Source organism: Malania oleifera, chromosome 9 (assembly GCF_029873635.1).
Source record: "Malania oleifera isolate guangnan ecotype guangnan chromosome 9, ASM2987363v1, whole genome shotgun sequence".
Classification (NCBI taxonomy): domain Eukaryota; kingdom Viridiplantae; phylum Streptophyta; class Magnoliopsida; order Santalales; family Ximeniaceae; genus Malania; species Malania oleifera.
This window is the reverse complement of record NC_080425.1, coordinates 7,964,177-7,981,255: the sequence shown is the minus strand read 5'-3', so window position 1 is coordinate 7,981,255 and position 17,079 is coordinate 7,964,177.

Below are 17,079 nucleotides of genomic sequence, written 5' to 3'. Positions count from 1 at the left end.
TCGAATAAGTACGAGATGGCTCGGAGGTTTGAGAAGGGCTTGAGGAAAGACATCCGCAGATTAGTGGGTATGCTACAGTTCCATGAGTTTTTAGTTTTGGTGGATAAGGCCATTGTGATCGAGACCAACGTTCGGGAGGATGAGGTGGATCAAGAATCGAAGAAGAGGCCAGTGCCATCAGGTTCTAGTTAGGGATCATAGACGAAGAAGAACAAGGGCTCGGGTTACCGCTGGAATACTAAACGTCAAGGTTCTTAGGAGGATCAGTCGTGTGATCATTGTATTAGGTGCCACAGATGGCATGAGGGTGAGTGCTAGTCATTTGGGGGTAACTGTTACAGTTATGGCAAGCTAGGCCACATGGCTCGTGACTGTTACGCACCGAAGAGAGACACGTCTGCATCCAATGTGAACTGGGGTAGTAATCAGATACCTTAGGGAACCATCCAGGCGAACGCAGCTCCGGTGAGGGTGTATACCCTTACTCCAGCGAATGCTGACTGTGCTGGGAATGTAGTGACATGTACCTTATTATTGCTTTCAAATAGAGATGTTGTTTTATTTGATTTGGGGGCAACCCATTCTTTTGTATTTGTGAACTTTGTAAAGTTGTGTGGGGTTGAGGCCCAAGTTATGAATAAGGGCTATCTGTAGTTACACCATCGGGGAGTGTGATGTCGTGTAGGAGGATGTTAGAAAGCTGCCTAGTGAAAATTCAGGTAAGGGTACTACTAGCGATTCTTGTGGTGTACAAAATGTCTAGTTTTGATGTCATACTGGGGATGGATTGGTTATCTTCCAGTTATGTTGTAATCGACTGCCGAGGAAAGGTGGTAGTGTTCAGACCTCCTGGGGAGCAGGAGTACGAGTTTGTAGGATTGTGTGTGCGTTCGATGCCACAGGTTCTATCGGCATTACAGGCGAGGAGGCTACTCTTAGACAAATGTCAGGGGTACCTAGCTTGTGTGAAGGAACCACCGCAGGATAAGTTGAATCTCAAGGATATTAGAGTGGTTAGCGAGTTCCCAAATGTGTTTCCAGGAGATTTACCCGGTTTACCTCTAGAACGGGAGGTGGATTTTGCAATAGAGTTGCTACCTAGCAAGGCACCAATCTTTAAAGCTCCATACTGGATGGCTCCAATGGAACTTCAAGAGTTGAAGGAGCAGTTGCAGGAATTATTGGATAAGGGCTTTATCCAACCTAGTGTTTCACCCTAGGGAGCTCCAGTTTGTTTTTGAAGAAGAAGGATGGGTCTATGTGCATGTGCATTGATTACTATGAGATCAATAAGGTGAATATGAAGAACCATTACCCATTGCCTCGTATCGATGATCTCTTTGACTAGCTACTGGGGACGCAAGTCTTTTCGAAGATTAACCTACGGTCAGGGTATCATTAGGTGAGGATTAGATCTGAGGATGCTGCAAAGACTGCTTTTCGGACCAGATACTGCCACTACGAGTTCTTAGTCATGCCTTTTGGGTTGACGAATGCTCCGGCAGTGTTCATGGATATGATTAATATAGTTTTCCATGAGTACCTGGATCAGTTTGTAGTGGTGTTTATCGATGACATTCTGGTATATTTGAGGAGTCCGAAAGAGTATGAAAACCATCTGAGGTTGGTGCTACAAATTCTGCAGGAGAGGAAGCTGTATGCCAAGCTGAAGAAGTGTGAGTTCTAGTTGAATAAGGTCGTATTTTTAGGCTATGTGGTGTCTAAGGGCGGTATCTCAATTGATCCTAATAAGATTGAAACTGTGGTTAACTAGCTGAGACCGAAGAGTGTACATGAGGTTCGAAGTTTTCTGGGACTGGCGGGTTATTCTCATTGGTTCGTGGAGGGATTTTCTAGGTTGTCTGGGCCTTTGACACGATTGACCAGGAAGGGGGTGAAGTTTGACTGGATAGAGGATTGCGAGCGGTGTTTCCAGGAGTTGAAACAACGATTGGTTACTGCTCCGGTTTTGACCATTCCTGCTAGGGATGACGATTTTGTGATTTATAGCGGCGCATCTCTGAAGGGTTTGGGATGTGTGCTTATGCAACGGGGTAAGGTAATAGCTTATGCTTCTCGGAAACTCAAATAATATGAGAAGAATTACCCTAGGTATGATTTGGAATTGGCTGCTGTAGTTTATGCAATGAAGATCTGGCAACACTACCTATATGGTGTTCAGTGCAAGATTTTAACTGACCACAAAAGCCTTGAGTACTTTTTCACGTAGAAGGAGTTGAACATGAGGCAAAGATGGTGGCTTAAGCCAAGACTACGATTGCACCATCAGTTATCACCCGGGGAAAGCTAACATTGTAGCTTATGCGTTCAGTCGGAAGTCGGAGCATGCGACAGTATTTGCAGTTGTGGCTTAGCATCATATCAGACGGGATCTGGAAAGCCTTGGTATATAGTTGGTGGCCAGTGATCATCAGGCTTTCATTGCTAGCTTGGTAATCCAACCGACTTTGTTTGAGCGTATTAAAACCGTGTAGGCTATTGATGCGGAGTTAGTTGAGATTGTGGAGAAAGTGCAGCAGGGGTTGGCTGTGGATTTTAACATCTTTGAGGGAGGTGTGTTGAGGTTTGGAACCAGACTGTATGTTCCAAATGATGACAAGATTAGAAGGAGGATTCTAGAGGAACCGCATTGTTCTTTGTATATGGTACATCTAGGTAGCATGAAGATGTATAGGGATTTGCGTGAGACCTTCTGGTAGAGTGGTATAAAAAGGGAGATTGCTCAGTTCGTGGAGTAGTGTCTGACATGTTAGAAGGTGAAAGCTGAACATCAGAGGTTGGTAGTGCCATTACAGCCCTTAGCTATTCCGAAATGGAAATGGGAGCATATTTCCATGGACTTTGTGACTGGATTGCCTCCAGCACTTCACGGGCAGAATGCCATTTGGGTGATCGTGGACAGATTGACGAAATCTGCTCACTTCGTACCAATAAAGGTTAGCTACTCTTTGAGTAGACTAACAGACTTGTACATGCAAGAGATAGTTAGAATGCACAGGGTACTAGTGTCCATTATGTTAGATCGAGACCTGAGGTCTACCTCTCGTTTCTGGAAGAGGTTGCAAGAAGCACTAGGGACGATGTTTACTTTCAGTACAGTGTTCCACCCCCAGAATGATGGATAGTCAGAGAGAACAATACAGATCTTGGAGGATATGTTACGGGCGTGTGTGTTAGACTTCGGTGGTGGCTGGATGCATTTTATGCCACTAGTAGAGTTCGCCTATAACAATAGCTTCCAGGCCAATATCGGAATGGCACCGTTCAAGGCTCTGTATAGTCGGCGGTGTCGGTCTCCTTTGTATTGGGAGGATGTTGGTGAATGTCAGGTGTTAGGACCTAAACTCGAAGTGCAACAGGTGTTTGAGAAAGTGGGTGTGATCCGGGATAGGATTAAATCGGCTCTGTCACGTCCCGAACCCAAAAATGGGACCCTGGGGTGAAAATGTAATCTAACATGTCCCTGTATCATACAAACCATCCACAGATACAGTACAAAGGATGAAGGTCCGACCCCATGGGGTTCCCAGGCATCCTAAACACATTCAAACACAACAGAATATACGTAGCAGAAAAAGGTTATTCTATACATATATGCAGTACTATACCAGAGTCTATACAATAGCAGAACAGGATCTATCATACAACGTACAACTGGGTGTCCAACACATCCCAAAATGGCAACCCATCAAAACATAGTCCTAGCACTTACCTAAGCGCTAATCGCAGTACATCAGCCACTACGCTCCCTACACCAGGACGCTAATTCCGATTACTTGAAGGACCTGTAAAAATGTACATACAGTAGGGGTGAGACACCTCTAAATAAAGACGAACACATGTTATATCGGTGTGTGACATTTGAGTGTTATCATGATGCAACATACACGCAGTTAAGTGCAGTTCCAGTACTAATTTTACACAATGCATACAAGCCTACACACACACATGATCAGCAATCCCAGTGTCGACACACCCATCGGCCCGAAGCCAGCCCGTGACATATGGCGTTGGCCTGTAGTCAACCTGCGAACACGGCACCACCGGCACATGGCTCGTCCCCGACTCCCATGGCATCATATCGGCGCTAAACTGGTGGATCCACACCCTTTGGCCTGATCTACCGGAATAGGCTCACGCCTTCGGATATAGGGTCGGACCTCTGCCAATCTATGGCCAGCGATTTCATACGCCCTTAGATATAGAGTTAGACACTCTCAGTACCTGGAACAATTTAGAACCGTGTTCCTACTAGCATTTCAACCAATCACACACACATGCATGCTCATATAACCAAACAAACCACACCCATTTGGTAATATAAATCATGATTTTCCAAATATATACAGTTTAAAACAAGTCAAGGCAAGATCATCCCTATAACACAGTATAAAACAACATATATGTTCGGTTTTCAACAAAAACAGGGATACAGCCCGTCGCCCCCTTTTTTCCAAAACTGTAATCATGAAAAACCCATAATTTTATCCGTTAGATCCCCCCCAAATGAGTAGCCAAAACACACATAGGACCATGGACCACAGTTCTACCGAGTCTGATTTCAAAAATAACTGATATAAACACAATTCCCCTTACCTTTTCCCCGAATAACAAATCCCGAACTCCAAGGCCCCTAAACAGTGAACTGAGTTCCAAAACCTACAATCAACTGTACAAAATATACTCACAAGACAATTCCCTACAAAACTACCAGATTAGAATTGAAAACCGAGCCTTACCTCGATTTTTCACAAAAATCCGAAAATCTCTGAAACAGGATTCGGAACCATAGAACTGGTAGAGAATTCTTCCACGATCCTTGTGGTAACTTTAGATTCACGATTCCAGCGAAAAACGACAAGGAAATCTAGAGAGATAGAGATTAGGGAGAGTTCTAGAGAAAGAGAGAGAAGATATTTGAGTTTTCTAATGGTTAAGCAATGAAAAATGATATTTATAGCCTGTTGACCCAGGCAAACTCATCAACGAGATGGTGTCCTTGTCGACGAGGCTCTATAGTCTTCTCGCCGACGAGATGGTAGATTCATCAACGAATCTGGATATCACCGGTTTCCCGAAACTCCTCGGCTTCCCCTCGTAGACAAGCCTCTGAACTTTGTCAACGAGATATGCATAGCCTTCGTTGACGAACTCTGGCTTCGTCGACGAAGTCTGTTCAAATACCAATTTTACCCCTCTCTTCTTATCTTTTTAAACTCATTTATCACAGTTCGGGTTCTTACAACCTCCCCTCCTTACAAAAATTTCGTCCTCGAAATTTGCCATCTCTCATTCACAAACTCATACAACTGAATACATATACACGCAATACTAACAAGAAACTGGCGACTACTACAGCGTAGTCCCATCATACATATACATACCCTCACTTATGGCGGAGGAATACCGTGCTTCATATACAAACGTCTCAGGAGTTCACAATACACACACTCCCGACGACTAACCACCTTTTCTAGCCCAAAGTAAGATAACATAAAAGTGCTCAAAACAACTGCGGATACTTTCGGCGTATTTCCGTTTCCAGTCCCCAAGAAGCTTCCTCAACCTCGTGGTTTTGCCACAATACTTTCACTAACGACATCTCTTTGGTACGAAGCTTCTAAACTTTACGGTCCAAAACCTGAAGAGGTATCTCCTCATACGCTAAAGTATCCCCAATTTCCAACTCATCATAGTTGATAACATGTGATGGATCCAACACGTACCTTCTCAACATGGATACGTGAAACACATCATGGACTCTCGAGAGTGCTGGAGGTAATGCAATCCTGTAGGCTACCGGACCCACTCGCTTAAGTACCTTAAATGGTCCGATATACCTCGGGCTCAACTTGCTCTTCCTCCCAAATCTCATCACCCCTTTCATCATAGCGATATGCAGAATACCTTACCCCCCCCCCCCCCACCTTGAACTCTAAATCACGGCGGCGAACATCTGTGTAACTCTTTTGCTGACTCTGAGCTGATCTAATCCTCTTCCGGATCAAACCCACCTTCTCAGACGCCTACTGCACAAGTTTAGGCCCTAACACCTGATGTTCACCAACCTTATCCCAACACAAACGAGATCGACACCTCCAACCATACAAAGCCTCGAACGGTGCCATCCCGATATTAGCTTGGAAGCTATTATTACAAGTGAACTCCACTAGTGGCATAAACTATATCTAATTACCACCAAAGTCTAACACACAAGCTCACAACATTTCTTCCAAGATCTATATTGTCCTCTCCGACTATCCATTAGTTTGGGGGTCGTACGCTATACTGAAGGTAAGCTTCATCCCCAGTGCCTCCTGCAAGCTCGTCCAAAATCGAGAAGTAGACCTTGGATCTTAATCTGACACAATGGACACTGGTACCCTGTGCTTCTCACAATCTCATGCACATACATATCTGGTAGCCTACTCAAAGGATAACTAACCTTCATCGGTATGAAATGAGCAGATTTCATCAATCTATCCCCAATCACCCAAATACCATTCTGCCCGTGAAGTGCTGGCGGCAACCCGGTCATAAAATCCATGGAAATATGCTCCTATTTCCACACCGGAATGGGCAAAGGTTGCAACGGCCCTATCGGTATTTGATGTTCAGCTTTCACCTGCTGACATGTTAGACACTGCTCCACGAACTGAGCAATCTGCCTCTTCATACCTGACCACCAGAAGATCTTGCGCAAGTCTCGATATGTCTTTATGCTACTAGGATATACCGTATACAAAGAACGATGCACCTCCTCTAGAATCATCCTTTTGATCTCATCATCATTCGAAACATACATCCTGGTCCCAAACCTCAACACACCTCTATCAGAGATGTTGAATTCTGTAGCTAGTCCCTGCTGTACCTTTTCCATAATCTTAGCTAACTCTACATCACTAGCCTATGCGGCTTTTATACACTCAAATAAAGTTGGTTGGACCACCAAACTAACAAAGAAAGCCTGATGATCACCATGCACCAACTCTATACCTGAACTCTCCAGATCTCATCTAATATGATGCTGAGCTACAACTGCCAACACAGTCGCAGGTTCTGACTTCCAACTCAACGAATCAGCCACAACATTCGCTTTCCCCAGGTGATAATAATTGATCGTGCAATCGTAGTCCTTAATCAACTTAAGTCACCATCTCTGTCTCATATTCAACTCCTTTTACATGAATAAATACTTGAGGCTCTTATGGTCAGTGAAGATCTCACACTGCACACCATACAAGTAGTGTCGCCAGATCTTCAGTGTATATACAATAGCAGCCAACTCTAGATCATGCGTAGGGTAATTTTTCTTATACTCTTTCAGTTGCCGAGAAGCATACGCTACGACCTTACCTTGTTGCATAAGCACACATCCCAAACCCTTTAGAGATGCGTCGCTATAGATCACAAACCCACTATCCCTCGAAGGAATGATCAAAATCGGAACAGTAACCAGTCAGTACTTCAACTCCTGAAAGCACTGCTCATAATCACTGGTCCACTCAAACTACACTCCCTTTCTAGTCAATCGAGTCAGAAGCCCAGAAAGCTTAGAAAACCCCTCCATGAACCGATGATAGTAACCCTCTAGTTCGAGAAAACTCCGAACCTCCTACACATTCTTCGGTTTCACCCAATCGACCACAGCTTCGATCTTGCTAGGATCAACTGATATACCATCACTAGTCACCACATGGCCTAAGAATGCAATATGACTCAACCAGAATTCACACTTCTTCAGTTTAGCATACAACTTCTTCTCCCGCGGAATCTGTAGTACTAACCTCAAATGGTTTTTGTGCTCTTCCATACTCCTCGAGTACACCAGAATGTCATCAATGAACACCACCATGAACCGATCTAGGTACTCATGGAAAACCTTGTTCATCAAATCCATAAACACCATCAGAGCATTCGTCAACCCAAAAGGCATGACCAAAAACTCGTAGTGGCCATATCTGGTTCGAAAAGCTGTCTTCGTTACATTTTTAGATCTAACCCTTACCTGATGATTTCCTGATCGCAAGTTGATCTTCAAAAAGACCCGCGTCCCCTACAACTGGTCAAAAAGATCATTGATACGAGGTAAAAGATAGCGATTCTTCATAGTTACCTTATTAATCTCACGGTAATCAATGCACATCCGCATTTACCCATCCTTTTTCTTCACAAACAGTACTAGAGCTCCCCAGGGCAAAACACTAGGTCGAATGAATCCCCTGTCCAATAATTTCTGCAACTGCTCCTTCAACTCCCAAAGTTCAGCTGGAGCCATCTAGTACGGAGATTTAGAGATCGGTGCCATGCTAGGTAGCAACTCTATCGTAAACTCCACCTCACAGTCCGAAGGTAAATCGGGTAAATCATCTAGAAACACATCCGGGAATTCACTGACTAACCGAATATCCTCAAGTCTCAACTCATCCCGTAGCGGTTCCTCTACACAAGCTAGGTACCCCTGACATCCGTCAAAGAGTAACCTTCTCGCCTACAATGCTGATAGAATCTATGGCACTGGACGCACACATGATCCCACAAATTCATGCTCCTGCTCCCTAGGAGGTCTAAAAACTACCACCTTCCGATGACATTCGATCACAGCATAACTGGAGAACAACCAATCCATCCCTTGAATGATATCAAACCCTGACATGTCGTATACCACAAGATTCACCGGTAGCAACTTCCCCTGAATTATCACCGGGCAATCTACCAAAATCTTCCCACAGAAAGATACACTCCCAGATGGCGTAAAAAAAGATAACACCTCGTTCATGACTTGGGTCTCAACCCCACACTGTCCATCAAATTCATAGATTTAAAAGAATGGGTTGCACCCGAATCAAACAAAATAGAAGCCTTATTTGAAAGCAATAATAAGGTACATGTCACTACGTTCCCTGCATGCTCAGCGTCTGCTGGAGTAAGAGAGTATACTCTGGCCGGAGTTGTATTCGTCTAAACGGTTCCCCGAGGTATCTGATTGCTCCCTCGGTTCACACTAGATGCAAGCATGTCTCACTTCGATACATGACAATCACAAAACATATGACCCGGTTGGCCACAGTTGTAACAGTTACCCCCAAATGACCGGCACTCACCCTTGTGCCATTTATGGCATCTGGTACAACGACCACTAGTCTAGCTCCCTTAAGAATCCTGACGCTCGGTATTCTGATGGTAGCCCGAGCCCTTGTTCCTCTTCTTCCACGATCCCTGACGAGATCCTGTCTGAGAACCAGAAGGTACTATCCTCTTCCTCGATTCTTGATCCACCTCGTCCTCTCGGACACTGGTATCAATCACCGTGGCTTTATCCACCAACACTGAGAACTTGCAGATCTGAAGCATTCCCACCAATCTACGGATATCTTTCCTCAGGCCATTCTCAAACCTCCGAGTCTTCTCATACTCACTCAAGATCAAACACAGCACAAACCGGGATAGCTCTATATATCGAGCCGCATACCCCTGCATCGTCATACTCCCTTGAGTTAGAGCAAAAAACTCATCCACCTTCGCATCATGTACTGAAGCAAGGAAGTACTTGTCAAAGAACACCTCCTTGAAACGGCTCCACATCATCTCCTTTGGACCACCCCTCTGCTTCTCCAGCAGGTTCACTGCAGTCCACCATCGACCGGCCTCCCCAGATAGTTGGAAGGTGGCATAAAGGACTCGCTACCCATCTGTGCAGTGCAGGACTTCCAAGATCCTCTCCGTCTTCTCCACTTAATCCTCTGCTATCATTGGGTCAGGTCCTCAAGAGAACGTCAGAGGATGCATGCGTGTGAACCTCTTAATAGTGCACCCCCTAGAAGTAGGAGAGCACTTGCATCTCCTCACACTCCGCCCGATCTCCTGTAACACCTGCCTTGTCAAACCTCGAGGCACAGAGGGAGACTCATCACTCATAGTCTCCTCGGAGCCACTTCCTAGGTATTTATCCTTAGGCTCCATTTTGCAGCACAATAGGAGTCTATCAGTATCCCTACAACACATACAGTTAACACAATGATCAACACTAATCGTGTTAACTACTCCCTACCAGGTCCAGGTTTGTCCTATCACACCGACACGAAAGTCATTAATGATCTGCCCTACTTTTACTGGAATCGTCATCCTAGGAAAAACATGGAATACCATCGACAAATCCCGGTCTAGCAACCAAACAACCCTCAACCAACTCTACCCATATCCACATCTTATACTCTAGTATGTACTCATTGCTAAGCCTAGCCAAGTCTACAAGACTTAATAACTTAGTTAGCTCTAATACCAAGCTGTCACGCCCCAAACCCAGAAATGGGACCCAGGGGTGAAAATGTAATCTAACCTGTCCCTGTATCATACAAACCATCCATAGATACAGTACAAAGGATGAGGGTCTGACCCCGTGGGGTTCCCAGACACCCACATCCAAACACAACATAATATACACAATGAAAAAAAGGTCGTTCTATATATATATGTAGTACCATACCAGAGTCTATATAAGAGCAGAACAAGCTCTATCATACAACGTACGATTGGGTGTCTAACACATCTCAAAATGGCAACCCATCAAAACACAGTCTTAGCACTTATGCAAGCGCTAACCGCAGTACATCGGCTACTACGCTCCCTACACTAGGACGCTAGTTCTGGTTACTCGAAGGAACTGTAAAAATGTACGTACAGTAGGGGTAAAACACCTATCAGTAAGGAAGAACACAAGTTATATTGGTGTGTAGCATTTGAGTGTTATCATGATGCAACATACACATAGTTAAATGCAGTTCCAGTACTAATTTTACACAGTGCATACGAGCACGCACACACATGATCAGCAATCTCGGTGTCGTCACACCCATTGGCCCGAAGCCAGCCCATGACATATCGTGTTGGCCTGTAGCCAACTCGTGAACACGGTGCCATCGGCACATGGCTAGTCCTCGACTCCCATGGCATCGTACCGATGCTAAACTGGTGCATCCATACCCTTCGGCCTGATCTGCCAGAATAGGCTCATGACCTCGAATATAAAGTCAGACCTCTGCCAATCTATGGCCAGCGATTTCATACGCCCTCGGATATAGAGCCGAACACTTTCAGTACCTGGAACAATTCAGAACCGTGTTCCTACTAGCATTTTAACCAATCACACACACATGCATGCTCATATAACCAAAAAAACTACACCCATTTGGTAATCTAAATCACAGTTTTCCAAAAATATACAATTTAAAACAAGTCAATGCACGGCCATCCCTATAACACAGTATAAAACAACATATACATTCGGTTTTCAATAAAACCAGGGATGCAGCCTGTCGCCCCCTTTTTTCCAAAACTATAATCATGAAAAATCCATAATTTTCCCTGTTAGATCCCCCCAAATGAGTAGCTAAAACACACACAAAACCGTGGACCATAGTTCCACCGAGTCTGATTTCAAAAATAGCCGATATAAACACAATTCCCCTTATCTTTTCCTTGAATAACAAATCCCGAACTCTAAAGCCCCTAAACAGCGAACTGAGTTCCAAAACCTACAATCAACAGTACAGAATATACTCACAAGATAGTCCCTAAAAAACTACCGGATCAAAATTGAAAATCAAGCCTTACCTCGATTTTTTGCCAAAACCCGAAAATCTCCAAAACGGGATTCAAATCCGTAGAACTTGTAGAGAATCCTTCCACGATCCTCGTGGTAACTTTAGATTCACGATTCCAGTGATAAACGGTGAGGAAATCTAGAGAGATGGAGAGTAGGGAGAGTTATAAAGAGAGAGAGAGAGAGAGAGAGAGAGAGAGAGAGAGAAGATATTTGAGTTTCGTAATGGTTAAGCAATGAAAAATGATATTTATAGCCCGTTGACCCGGGAAAACTCATCGACAAGATGGTGTCCTCTTTGATGAGGCTCTATAGTCTTCTCGTCAATGAGACGGTAGATTTGTCGACGAATCCTGATATCACCGGTTTCCTGAAACTCCTCGGCTTCTCCTCGTTGATGAGCCTCTGAACTTTGTCGACGAGAGATGCATGACCTTCATCGATGAACTCTGGCTTCATCAATGAAGTCTGTTCAAATACCAAATTTACCCCTCTCTTATCTATTTAAACCCATTCATCATGGTCTGAGTTCTTATAGGCTCAGAGTTAGTAGAAGAGTTACGCGGATGTTTGCCGCCGTGAGTTAGAGTTTGAGGTGGGGGGTAAGATATTCCTAAGGATTGCTTCGATGAAAGGGGTGATAAGATTTGAGAAGAAGGGCAAGTTGAGCCTGAGGTATATCAGACCATTCGAGGTTCTTGAGCGAGTGGGTTTGGTAGCCTACAGATTGCACTACTTCCAGTGCTCTCGAGGATCCATGATGTATTTCACGTATCCATGTTGAGGAGGTACGTATCAGATCCGTCGCATGTTATTAGTTATGAGAACTTAGAAATTGGGGATACTTTAGCGTACGAGGAGGTGCCCATTCAGATTCTGGACCATAAAATTTAGAAGTTACGTACCAAGGATATACCATTAGTGAAGGTATTGTGGCGGAATCACGAGGTTAAGGAAGCTTCTTGGGAATTGGAAGCGGGGATACGCCAGAAGTATCCACAATTGTTCTGAGTTGTGGTTTGATAGTAGAATTGACGAGTGTGTGTTATTGTGAACTCCTGAGACGGTTTATGTATGTAACCACGGTATTCCTCCTCCATAAGAAAGGGTATGTATGTATTGTGAAGGTGCTACATTATAAGTGGCTGTCGGTTCTTCCCGGAGTCGAGTATGTGCATTGGGTTGTGTAAATGAGTTCGTAAATGAGAGATTACAAATTTCGAGAATGAAATTTTTGTAAGGAGGGGAGGTTATAAGAACCCGAACAGTGAGATAGGGAATAAATAAGGGTAAAACATTAAATTGAGTAGGCTTCGTCGAAGAAGCCAGAGTTCATCAACGAAGACCCTTTGGTTGTTCGACGATGAAATTTAGAGGTTCGTTGACGAGGAGAAGCCGAGAGGTTTTAGAAAATTCAAAAATCTCAGGCTCGTCGATGAGGCCACCGGTACATCGACGAACTCCCTTTGTTGACTCATCGACGAGGTTGGTCGAGTAAAAGGTGCTATAAATATCCTATTTCATTGCTTCTTGGCTAAGAAAGCCAAAACTCTCCCTTTCTCTCTCTAGAACTAGCGAGAACTCTCTCTCTCTCTAGATTTCTTCGTCATTCATTGTTAGAATTGACGATTCGACATTACTATGAGGATCGGGGAAGGATTCTCTTCGTGATTTGTGGAACGGATCTCCGTTTTGAGGGTTTTTGGGTTTTGACCCAAAAATTGAGGTAAGGTTCGATTTTCATTTCTATTTTGGTAGATCTATGGAGAATAGAATTGTGAGTAATTATTGTACTATGATTTATAGGTTTTGGGAACTCGGTTCGTGGTTTAGGAACCGTAGAGTTTGGATTTGGATTTTTGGGGAAAGGTAAAGGGGATTCTATTTATATCGATTATTTTCGAAATCGGATTCGGTAGAACTGTGGCTCATGATATTGTGTGTGTTTTGGCTACTTATTTGGGGAAATCTAACGGGTAAAATTTTGGGATTTTCATGTTACAGTTTTGGGAAAAAAGGGGCATCGGGTTGCATCTTTGGTTTTGTTGGAAAACAGTGGATATATTGTGTTATATATTGTGTTATGGAGATGGTCGTGCCTTGACTTGTTTTAAACTGTATTTTGAAAATCATGATTTTTAGATTACCAAATGAGTGTGGAATGAACTGTTATATGAACATGCATGAGTTGAGATTTGCTGAAATGAGATATAGGAACGTGAGTTCCGAATTGTTCCAAGTTGTGAAAGAGTGTCCAGCTCTATATCCAATGGTGTGAAATACCACCTGCCAGTGGCAAGAGTGTCTGGCTTTATATCCAAGGGTGTGAAATATCGCCTCTTACCGGCTGATCACCGAAGAGTGTGGATCCATCAGTGCCATGGGAGCCTGGGGCTACGCCATGTGTCGGGGATGCAGTGTAATGCGTGCCGGCTTCGTACCGAAGCGTGTGACGACACCGGGTTACTTGATCATGTGTGTGTGGGTGTTGAGAATTATACTGGAACTGTTTTGTGAAAAATACTGAAATTGTATTGAACTGTGTATGTTTTATGTCATGATAACACTCATATGCCACACACTGATATAACTTGATTCTTCCTTATTGAGAGGTGTCTCACCACTATCATACGTACATGTTTTTCAAGTCCTTTGAGTAACTGAAACTAGCATCCTTGTGTTGGGAGCGTAGTAGTTGGTATACTGCGTGAAGTGCTTGTGTAACTTCTAGGACGGTAACGGGGTTGTCGTTTTGGGTATTTTTTGGCACCCTGGGTTATGTTTTGTATTATGGAGTTTAGACTTTATTTGTATAGACTCTAGTATGATATAATGTATGATACAATGTATGTATGGAATGAACTTTTTCGTTGTGTATATGTCATGTATGTGAATGTGTATCGGGTGTACGGGAACCCCATGGAGTCGAACCCTCATTCATTATTGTATCATTTTTGTATTGTATGATACAGAGACAGGTTAGGTTACTACATCACACCCTGGGTCCCATTGCCGTGTTCGGGGCGTGACAGAATCACAAATGTGGAAAATTAATTTCAATGGAACAACAAATACTTATAGTTATGAACTAGGGGTAGTTCTTGTATCCCTTCGAGAAGAAAACTTCTTGGTGGCAATTAAATTGACGTTTCCTTGTACCAACAACATAGCGGAGTGTGAGACATGTAAGTCACTAACAAAGTTGGATTTTATTTTAGGCCATTTTCAATTCATACCTTGAATGAATCTATCAAGAGTATCCTACTTTGAAATATCAAGATCATGTTGAATTTGAGCTCCACAATAAGAAAAAAAGATGACTCTGATAATGTTAGTTATTAAAAAGAAGACACACATCAGATCTAAAATCAACTTTCCACACCATTGCAATTGCAACTTACAAGGCCATGGAATAAAATTTGAATTAACTATCCATATATGGTTTGTTGTGGTTTTTTGTTTTGCATGTAGTCCCAAAATGTCAAATAAGCATACAGTTTTTCTATTGAAAGCAAGATGTTAGAAGAACTATTAGTTAGTGATAACATAACAACATGAGAAATATGTAATGTAAAATTTTTCCTCATGTGGCATTTGGTTTGCTGGATGTAAGATGCCCTCTAACATTGTGATTATAAGAATCATGGTACTTGAATTTTAGAATTTTCAAGAATATAGAATTTCCACGTTTAGTTTGGAAGCATATTATTTAAACATTCCGAGGAATGTGTAATTGGTTTATTTATGAAAATATTGACAAAATAACCACATTTTCTAAAATATCTTTAAGATGAACAATAGTCCTTTATCAAAAATGAAAAGCTTGTACATAATATTTTAGCACAAATTTAAAAAAAAAAAAATTACATAAATCTTTCCCATGCTTTAACCAAAAATAGTTTGGTGCCTACCATGTTCACTAACCCACCCCCTTATATAGTTGTATGTTTTAAAATTACATAAAAATTAATTTTTTTAAAAATATTTTTTGCTCTAAATGTGTAAAAACATGAAACTACCCCGCATATAATCAAAAGGAATTTCAGATTCAAGTGGATTGCGTTCAAATGGATTGGGGAATACCTAACGCTCTGCAACAAGCCGTGTTTGCAAAGGAGAAATTTCTGACGAGCTAATCTGCAGCAATGCCGAAATTTTGAGTACTTATTTTCTTCTTCTTCTTCTTCTTCTTCTTCTTCTTCTTCTGCTTTTGCTTATTCCAACGCGTTGTTTTAGTTTGCTTGGTCAATGAGGTTGCTTTCAGAAGTTTCTAGTGTGCCTCTTCTTCTGTTATTGCAGTTTTATTCTACATCTTTTGCTCTTGTTCCTTGATTTTTTCAACATTGAGGACTTTAGGGTTTTATGGGTGCAATCCCATCTATCCAAAGAGTAACTAGTCAAACAAAAGCTCAAAATAATGCATTCTAAATAGCTAATGAAAATAAAGGAGGAAGTGAAGAAACATTTAGATGCAAGATTCTTGGAGAAATCACACTATCGAGAATGAGTAGCCAATATTGTTCCTATCCCAAAAAAAGATGGTAAAGTAAGAATTTGGGAGTTATGATGTGATCCCAAGAGGGGGGCGAATTGGGATTTAAAAATATTTTACTAATTTAAATTTCACCTATTCACCACATTAAATCTCATTTAAAATTAAAACGTGTATGAAAAATAAGAATGATAATAAATAAACATTCATACACATGCGAAAATTAAAGTGCGGAATTTAAATGAGATAGATAGAGAGAGAGACACACACACACACAAGATTTGTTATCGAGGTTCGGCAAATCCAACCTACGTCCCCGCTTCAAGCCAAACCAGCTTAGAGGATTCTACTACCTTTGCTCACTTACCGGGTGGAGTGACACCGTTACAACCTCTCCTTACGAGGCGAGGAAAATCCCAGCTCAAATTTTGGGGTTGAGCCACAACCTACAACTACACCTTGCAAGATGGTATTCCTAGTTCTCCTAACTGGGTCTAAACCAATCCGATGCACATCACAGGTTAGTGCAATCGTCTTTCGACCACATGCCAGGAATACAACAATAATAAAAATTTACGTACAAAGAGAATGTTTCTCAGATAAGTAGAGATGTACACAATGAAAGCTCTAATATGCACTCTCAAATGATTTGAAAATGAAACTCAATAGAGTTATAGTTTTTCTCTTAAAAATATTTTTCAATAAAACATAAGAGTATGGAAAATGATTTCTTTTTAAAATGACCTTCTTTTAAACACTTTCAAAATCTAAAAGACTTCCAAGCAAAAATTTATTGAATTGAATATGTGCTTTAGCCTTTTCTCAAGAAGCTTATCAAGCGAAATGTATATCAATTAATACATGCTCAAAGTTTACTTGAATACCCCAAAGAATTTCTCCAAAAAAAATATTTTAAATAAAAGAATAGGAGAAACAAGGGATTTCTTTCCGAAATGATTGACCT